This window comes from Trichomycterus rosablanca, chromosome 6 (genome assembly GCF_030014385.1).
Source record: "Trichomycterus rosablanca isolate fTriRos1 chromosome 6, fTriRos1.hap1, whole genome shotgun sequence".
Taxonomy (NCBI): Eukaryota; Metazoa; Chordata; class Actinopteri; order Siluriformes; family Trichomycteridae; genus Trichomycterus; species Trichomycterus rosablanca.
In genome coordinates, this window is record NC_085993.1 from 45585518 (window position 1) to 45595079 (window position 9562).

The 9562-nt window shown below is 39.1% G+C and overlaps 1 protein-coding gene across 1 annotated transcript in view; it reads right to left on the reverse strand.

The window, feature by feature from the left end:
- Positions 1 to 6342, reverse strand: part of cyfip1 (cytoplasmic FMR1 interacting protein 1) — a 48870-nt gene extending 42528 nt beyond the window's left edge. Inside the window, exon 1 of the mRNA XM_062997975.1 lies at positions 6147 to 6342. The gene's annotated coding sequence lies outside the window, so the exon portion shown is untranslated. The remainder of the gene's footprint in view (positions 1 to 6146) is intronic.
- Between the last annotated feature and the right edge of the window lie 3220 nt (positions 6343 to 9562).

Here is a 9562-nt window from a genome sequence, read left to right on the forward strand (position 1 = left end):
CGATTTACCAAAGTGAACCAGGAGTTTATATAACGTGCTGATAGAATCGGCTCAGATGTGACCGGGTTGAATTATCTTTTTAAAGTAAATATTTCAATCAGCAAAATTGCATCGTATGGGTTAGGGTTAGGGTGCACAACGTTAATGATGTTATTTTAGGTTGTGAAATGCGATGGTTGATGAATGGTGATGCGATGGTTGGCCCTTTGTAGCTCAAAGTCTGGATCAATCCACTGAGCTGTTAAGCTTAACATGGAGGTGATCTTTATATATCACGCGATCTGATCTGCTGAATTTAGGAAATATCGACTGATCGCCGATCGCATATTTTGATTAAAAATCGGCCGATTTCGATACATAGCCGATCGATCTATCTATCTATCTATCTATCTATCTATCTATCTATCTATCTATCTATCTATCTATCTATCTATCTATCTATCTATCTATCTATCAGTCTAATCTATCAGTCATCCATCCATCTATCTGGTCATCCTGATTTGATGCTAAGTATTATATCAGGTCGACGCTGGCCTAAAATGTTGGACAGGTAGTCGATACGATATGACAAAGAAAAGTCCTAGTCCTTACAACTGTGTTATCAAAAGCAGAGCCTAAATGATATTCAATATGCAAGTTAACAAGCAGCATTGTGTCACATCACAGGTGGATAATCTGGACGCTGGACACCATTAATTGTTTAGTCCAAACATAAACAATGACAATTCAAATTTTACAGATCTTGTCTAGCATTACTAGTGAGAGAAACCGAGCAGAGAGGCTAAGAACAAAATCTCTACTTCAGATCAGATTTTCTGTTGGGTGGAGACAAAATCTGTTAAAACAAAAAAAAAAAATAAAAAAAAAATCATGCAGACTGTTTACACACACACACACACACACACACACACACACACACACACACACACACGCGCGCGCGAAACACAATTAGCTGAAAAAACATTTCCGACATGCACTGGCATTTCACAGTTTCCTCCTGCACATGCACAAAGTGTGATCAGCCTGAACACAAGCAGAAGTAAAAAGACTGAAATGCAGTGAGAACATTTACGAGTTCCACGAACACAACTCAGCACAACATGTATGTTTCTAAAACACTGGAGAAGAAGCAAATCTAAACTAATGCTGACATGTTAATCAGACAAAAGTGCAGCGGTCTACTTAATGCTCCAAATAAAGTATAAAGACCGGCCCACATGAAACGCTGTGATGTGTTTTCTGTTTTAAGAGCTGCTTTGTAAAGCGACATTATTTCTTTAAATTGATGATGTATGATGTAGCTGTTTCATTTTATATATTCCGAATTGCACACTACCGTACTTATTAGTATGTCAAATTAATTACTATTTTGGCTTCGTACTCTAGACCAGGGGTGTCAAACTCATTTTCACTGAGGGCCACATCTGCATTATGGTGGCCCTCAAAGGGCCGATTGTACCGTATCCTGCTGTGACTGCATTCTGCCTTGGACAATTTGTTGTTTTTCTTGGAGACTAAATTCTGTGTTTGGTGTCAAAATGCTTAATTTATACTGTATATTTATAATGTATATCTACATTTATATTGTACTCCTTTACCACAGACACGGCCTCATAACACAAGAGACGGACCGGTTTTTCTTCTTGAAGCACAAACTTGTTTTCACTTTCACATCTTTCATTAAATTTCCTCCTTCTGCTTCAATCTTCTCTTCTTGTACATTTTGGGATTATTTGTAAATATTTCTCAACATCACTTGGAACACCGCCTCCGTTAATTGGATGCTATAAGCTTGTCAGTTATTGGTTAATAGAAACTGACATTTGCATCCTTAACAGAGACGCTACTGACAGGTGACTGCATGAATCAAGTGGGTTTTCTGACATAAACTTTATAACCACCTATAACCAAATAAATAATTAAGTGGCCAAATCAGGCTTAATAAAACACTAATACTTTTCCAATTATTAAATAATGCTGAATACGAATATTGTGAACTGATTTAAATATGAAATCAATTATATTGTGTGAATGTAAACACTCAGTGGGGGTCTCGGCTGGAGTTTAATGGCTGCTTTGAGCCTGGTTTGTACTCGGCCAAAAGCATTTCAGTGAGCTGCCTAAAGCAAATTGAAGCAACCTGAGATGTTCAGGGCAGTAGTGTTTTTAAATAATGCCTGTTAAAAAAGTGAAGGGTAGTAAACAGGGAGTAGTAAAAGCATTTGTTGTCTGTTTCAACCCAACGCTGATACACTAGGCAGTTGTAGCCTAGTGGTTAAGGTACTGGACTAGTAATCAGAAGGTTGCCGGTTCAAGCCTCACCTCTGCCAGGTTGCAACTGTTGGGCCCTTGAGCAAGGCCCTTAACCCTCAGTTGCTTGGACAATATACTGTCACAGTAATGTAAGTCGCTTTGGATAAAAGCGTCTGCTAAATGCTGAAAATGAAAATGTAAATGTACAATGAGACAATAAAAGTAGTCTAAGCAGTCAAAACTGCAAGTGTGTTCAGACCACTGTGTCTCAAACAGATTGTCTTTCCTCTGTTTAAACTATTTAGTACAGGGGCTGCAATAGTGGTGCCCGAAAGACCAAATCCTATTAACATGGCAGAGATTCGGCTTCATCATTTTTCTTTCACAGAGGTTATATAAATCAGTTTTGTCCAGACAAGTAAAGAAAACCAGCAGAACTTTTTAGATGAACTGACAATCATTGTGTAACGGTATCTCTCATTTCTTATCATATTATATGTTAAATCACCCACCCATAGGGATGTAACGATACACTGTACCGACGATGCAATGCGATTCACAATACTGGGTTCACGATACAATTTTTTCCCATTTTCTTTTAACAAAATGTAACAAAGTTTCCTTTTATTATTTCGCTTTAAAAAAAATAAAATAAAATGCTGTATTTGTGCTTATCTTTTATTTATCTTTTATGAAGCCCTTTAGCGGCTCAGGTGGCGCAGCGGTAAAAAGACACGCTGCAACCAGGGCTGGATTCTGAGTACCTCGTATCGAATCCAGCTCTGCTTCACCGGTTTGAAGCCGAGTGGCTGTATGGGCAACGATTGGCCGGTTGCTCAGTTGGGGGGGTGGGACAAAGAACCCGATGTGGGTCTCTCTCTGTCAGAATGCGATTACGACCTCTGCCGGCTGATTAGAGGCGCCTGCACAAGAGATGAGGAAGAGTGCCCTTAAGGTGTGTCTCTCCGCATGCAACGCTAGGTGGCGCCAAACTCATCAATGTGTGGGTGGCAGAAATGTATCCGGCTGCTGCCCATGTTTCGGAGGGGATATGGGTTAGCTTCGATCTCCTCGGTCAGGGCAGGGTTCGGCATAGACAGAGAGGAAGCACGATGCAAATCGAACAATTGGATGCACTTAAGGGGGAGAAAAAGGAAAAAAAACAAAAAAAACAAAAACAATGAAGCCCTAGTAGGTAGGTACAAGAGGTAGGTACAAACTAGGGATGTCCGATCACGTTTTTTTTGTTCCCGATCGTTAATTTTGATCCCGATCCGATACCGAGTCTGAAACCGATACTTGTATTTTCTAGATATTGTCTAGATAAGAACTAGATAATACTGTTCACACAGTGCACACTTCACGTACATTACAGTTATTCAAATTAATCCAGTGTACATGTTTAACAACTGAATAGCTCTGCAGTGCTGTAGGAACAAAATTGCCTGCAAAATAAAAGTAAACAAACTTAGTGCAGCATTGTAGTAGTAAAACTAGAACACTCAAAATAAAGTGAAGGTTCTTTTTAAGGAAAATCAGCATCTCTGCCGTATATAATAATAAATATATATAATAATAAACTCGCTGTATTCGGCTGAGTGTTTATTTTTTAGGTGCCGTATCAAATTGGTAGTAATTGTAGATCGTTTGGTTAAATGATATCTGGTTTGTTTCTTATGAGCCACCGTACTTGTATGCGTGTTGTAACTGTAACAAACTTTTCTGTGGTTGTTTTGTGACAATGGTTTGATGGACGTTTCTACGCGAAGTGAGTGTGTTTTGACCCTTTGGGGCTTCCATAGTGCATGGAATAGCGTGCTTGGCTAACGCGATGACTCCAGCTCGGGCATAGGATCGGCCTTAGTAAAGCCGATACCGATCAGTTAAAAAATGCCATGATCGGATCGGGACATCCTAGTACAAACTATGCAAAACAATGCTGCACATTTCCCTTTTTGTGTAAAAAAAAAACTGAAATGAAATTTTAAAACAAATCCCACATAAATAAATAAATGAATAATACAAATAAAGAAAGAATCCTTAAATAAATAAATTTGGCTGGAAAATTCCAAACCTGGCAACCCTGTAGTGACGTAAACCAGGCGAGGTGAACAGCGCCAGTGCCCTCTGCTGTTTAAAGTGAATATCGATTCATCTTAAATGAAAAACCGATTCGACCGATGTGAATCGATTTTTAACTGTCTTGTGGTGCATCGTTACATCCCTACTCACCCATAAAGTCATACAGAAAAAATGCTTAACAGAAATAATTGTCTAAATAACTAATTTGGAATTCATAGCATGGAATTCATTCAACTCAAGTCTTAGACATCGAAGTCCAAGTGTGGCCCAAGTCTACCACCTAAGTTCTGCATCTCTGACTGGAATAATATTTATTTATTTATTTATTAGGATTTTAACGTCCTGTTTTACACTTTGGTTCCATTCTTGACAGAGCAGGTAGTTACTCATTACACAAGATTCATCAGTTCACAAGGTTATATCACACAGTCATGGACAATTTTGTATCTCCAATTCACCTCACTTGCACATCTCTGGACTGTGAGAGGAAACCGGAGCACCCGGAGGAAACCCACACAGACACAGGTAGAACATGGACTGGAATAAGGTTACAAACACAAACCGTAGACTGTCTGGTGGTGAAACTGTAGACATTTAGGGGTATATTATTCACACCCCTAGTTTTCTATGAGCCAGTTCCTTCAGTCATCAGGTGCTGTATGAGATTAAATTAACCTCCTCTATACTATTGCCAATACTTCAGATTTATACCTGATTATACAGCGGACGCAGCAAAAGAGCTGAACAATTTCTGTCGTTCTTTCTTAAATTTGACACAAACACATGAAAGGTAATGACATTAAATACATTTGTACTTCCCATGCAACCTTACTTACTTACCTACCTGAAACTTATTGACTTAAGGCTTGTACTTGTATTTTGATCAATTTAAACCTGCCTAACGCGTTATAATCTATGATGTAGCTGTTTTCTTTTATATAGGCTGATTTGGGCGACAAGGTGGCTCAGTGGGTAGCACTGTCGCCTCACAGCACGAAGGCCCTGGATTCGATTCCCAGGCGGGGCGGTCCGGGTCCTTTCTGTGTGGAGTTTGCATGTTCTCCCCGTGTCTGCGTGGGTTTCCTCCGGGTGCTCCGGTTTCCTCCCACAGTCCAAAGACACACAAGTGAGGTGAATTGAAATTAAACTTGTGAACTGATTAATCTTGTGTAATGGGTAACTGCCTGTTCTGTCATGGATGTAACCAAAAGTGTGTAAAACATGACATTAAAATCCTAATAAATAAATAAATAAATAAATTGTATATGCTGATTTCCGAATTGCATACTATCATACTTATTTGTATATCAAATTAGTAGCTATTTTGGGATGTAAAAGTGGACTAAACATGAATACAATAACATGGTAAATAAATTAAGCAAGTAAAAACTCCAATATAATTATGTTAAATCTTAACTGTGCTATTGAGTTTTTGTTGTACTTGGAGTTTCTACTGAAACCACGGCCGTGTCCTAAACCGCATACTGGAGCACTACATAGGATGTAAAAATAGCAGCACAAATAATTATATGTTGATATACTATTTAGTGCGGTAGTATGCGGTTTGAGATACAGCCTCACGCATACACATACACAGGCCTAGCCTGAGCTAACTACTTACTGAACTGTACAAAATACCTCCCTGGTTGTATTAAAGTGCTACGGTAGGATTTATTCCTACATAAATGTTACTGAATTTTCATAACACGGATAAATAACTTGAAAGAACCAAAAAGTCACGCTAAACGAAACAGACAACACCCAAACTGAGTTAGCAAAACTTTTTTTGGCTGCAGGAACGAGCTACCCACCTTTAACTTTTTCCCAGGAATGAATCAGTCGGTTCCGGTGGGTTAAACATCCATTTACAGAGAATATGTCCGAGTTACACGTCTGTTCCGAGACACTTCCTATCCCGCGTCGTTTCTACGATATATTTCCAGTAAAAGTTCACCGTGTAAAGCGCTGATTTCCAGCCGCTGCGCCTCAGAAGTACAGCGGGCGGATCATCGCTCACACTGGGAGTTCCCGTCTCTACAGGAAAACTCAACAGGAAACTCAGGCGCAGCTCACACAGCGGCCAGCAGGGGGCGCCGCGATACATATACACACACACACACACACTCACTCACACACTGTATCTAAAGAACGTTAAAATCAGGGATCGATCCCAAATGGCTCCCTACTTAGGGTTGCCAACCGTCCCGTAAAATACAGAATCGTTCCTTATTTGGAAACTAAACGTGGTGTTCCGTATTGAACCGATACAGGACGCGCTTTATTCCGTATTTTTATCGATGGGAGAGAAATGCTGCAGATTAGACTGAGACTTCCACACTGGAAGAAGCTGAACTACAGCAAAATTACCCTAAGAATAAATCTAGTTTGGTTAATTAAAATTACTTTGTGGAAGAAAATATCAAATTGACAGTGTACATGTGATATGAAATTCTAACAAAATATAATACAAAAAAGTAACATGCCAGCAAAAGAAGCCACACAGTTGAGTTTATTTCACAGTGCCCACTGTAATACATCAACTAAACAAGACAACAAAAAAAAACAAGTATTTATGAAAAAGTGTGAGAAATGTTCAGCATTTTTTTATAATACCAGGTCTGTTTTATTATTTTTTTAAAGTGAAATTTGCAATAGTTTGCACTATTGAGAAAAAAATGTTACATGATGTTCTTCATGCATGTTGTTTTGCCTAAAATATGGTTCTGATTTATTATTATAAAGAGCAAAAATAATAAATGTTAAACAGCCTATATTAAACATTTTAATAATGTTCCTATGACGAAACCAAAGCAACCCCCACCCTATGCCTTCCGCCAACCTGCCAGCCCAGGGTGTTCCTTATTTCCAGTTTTGAAAGTTGGCAACCCTAATCTCTACTACAGGCGCTATTTACAGGCTGAAACGATGGCTCATACCTGGCCTTTTTATGTAGCAACAGTGGCGGTACGGGGGGGGCACCAGCTTTCCCCCCCTGTTACGGCCACCCAAGGAATACAGTATATGCAACTCAAATTGAATATGAAAAAGAAAAGGACTGAATAAATGACATTTAAGCAGAGCAAATCAAATTGTTGATCTGTTTACATCAAACTCAAGAAAATGTAGACTGAAAACTGCATAAATAAAATGTTGAATTCTATTGAATGCACATTTGGGCAGAAAGTAATTGGCCCCTCTAACATAGCCTCTGGCCCCTGCCTGGCCCCCCCACCTCACATGGTCTAGAACCGCCACTGTGTAGCAATGTGCCTCACGAACACATCTAATATATAAATAAAGCATAAAACACATAAAACAATGGTTTCTTGGTTGTGTGTTGGAATTGCATTTGGTAATGTTCAGCTAGAATAGAATAGAAAATAATATTATCACTATACACAGGTACAATGTTTGTTCATTTGAATTTTTAACATCATGTTTTACACCCTTCGGTTACATCCACGACAGAAACGGTAGTTACTCCTTACACAAGATTCATCAGTTCACAAGGTTATATCGAACACAGTCATGGACAATGTTGCATCTCCAATTCACCTCACTTGCACCCGGAGCTCCCGGAGGAAACCCACGCAGACACGGGGAGAACATGCAAACTCCACACAGAAAGGACCCGGACCGTCTCACCTGGGGATCAAACCCAGGACCTTCTTGCTGTGAGGCGATAGTGCTACCCACTAAGCCACCGTGCCAGTAAACTTGCATAAAAATAAAAAAAATAGCTGTGTTTATACTTAATTACAGTGTGCAGCTGTAGTGGTTAAGGTACTGGACTAGTAATAAGGTTGCTGGGTCTAAAACCCCACCACTGCAGGATTGCTACTGTTGGGCCCTTGAGCAAGGCCCTTAACCCTCAATTGCTTAGATAATATACTGTCACAACTGTAAGTCGCTTGGGATGAAAGCGTCTGTTAAATGCCCAAAATGTAAATGTTTGCTAAAATTTTAATATATTTTTAAACATGTCCATTTCCCTCACCACCACCAATGCATTGTTAACCTCTTGCTTAAAAAATGCTTGCATAAAATGCTTATAAAAAATATTCATACCCTATCAGAATTCACATCTTTTGTCACACTGCACCCTAATAAATGCAGTGGTGGTTAAGCAGTTAATGTACTTGACTAGTAATTAGGAGGTTATCGGTTTAATTTACAACCACTCACCTTCCAGCTCACACACCAGGCTTATTGTCCCAGACCTGGCATCAGTTGAAGTGGTTTGGAATACTTACAAATAAAACCAGATGTTCCTTGAAAATTCCAGTACTACTAATATATGGTAACACAAAAACACACCATGGTTGTGAAGATTTGAAGGAAACCAATAACAGCACGTCACAAAAAATACACCATACCTACCACAAAGCACGGTGGTGGCCACATTTTGCTACGTGGGTGTTCCTCTTAGGCAGTAAATGGGCAACTGGTCACGATGGAAGGGAAAATGGATGATACCAAGTACATCAAAATTTTTTAGGATAGGACGTTGAATTTCTTTCAGTGGCCTAAACAGAGCCCAGACCTAAATCCAATAGAAAATCTGTGCCTGGACTTAAAAGCATTGCCGTTTACCACAAAATTTGACTGAACTACAAAATACTTAATTAGGGGACTGATCACTTTTCTTCCTGTTACTGTATTTTTTCAGAGATGTTTTTTTGTCATCACTTTTTATAGGGCAAAATGTGTAATAAAGCTTGAGAAAGATATTTTTGTGAGTCTTAATTTTACACTGTAAGACAAAAAAAAGTGACTATTTCAAAGGGTTTTGAAGATTTTCTATAGGTATTGTACGTTTATATGATAAATACTCTTCAATAGCCTGTGGATTTGGGTTGTGAACAGATGCAGCAAAGTCCGTCGTTTTACCCATTTATTATGAACAAATGGCAAAAAACATACAATCTGAGAAACAGCTGATATATACAAACATTTAACATTCTTTAGTCTGGATTATTGACCATATCAAAAGCACACATCTTTACACCAGTATACGCTGCGTACAAATATGTGAATGTGTTTTAGGCTTTTAGTTGCTGAACGATAATCACCATTCATTTATATTCAGTAAGTGCTTTACTCTGATCTGCATTGTGGTGGGACTGAAGCCCTTCCTGGACACCATGAAGTTTATTGTAGGGCAACACACTCACCACTACACTGACTCACACTTAGGGGGGAGAATACCGTCAATCTTAAACCCAGG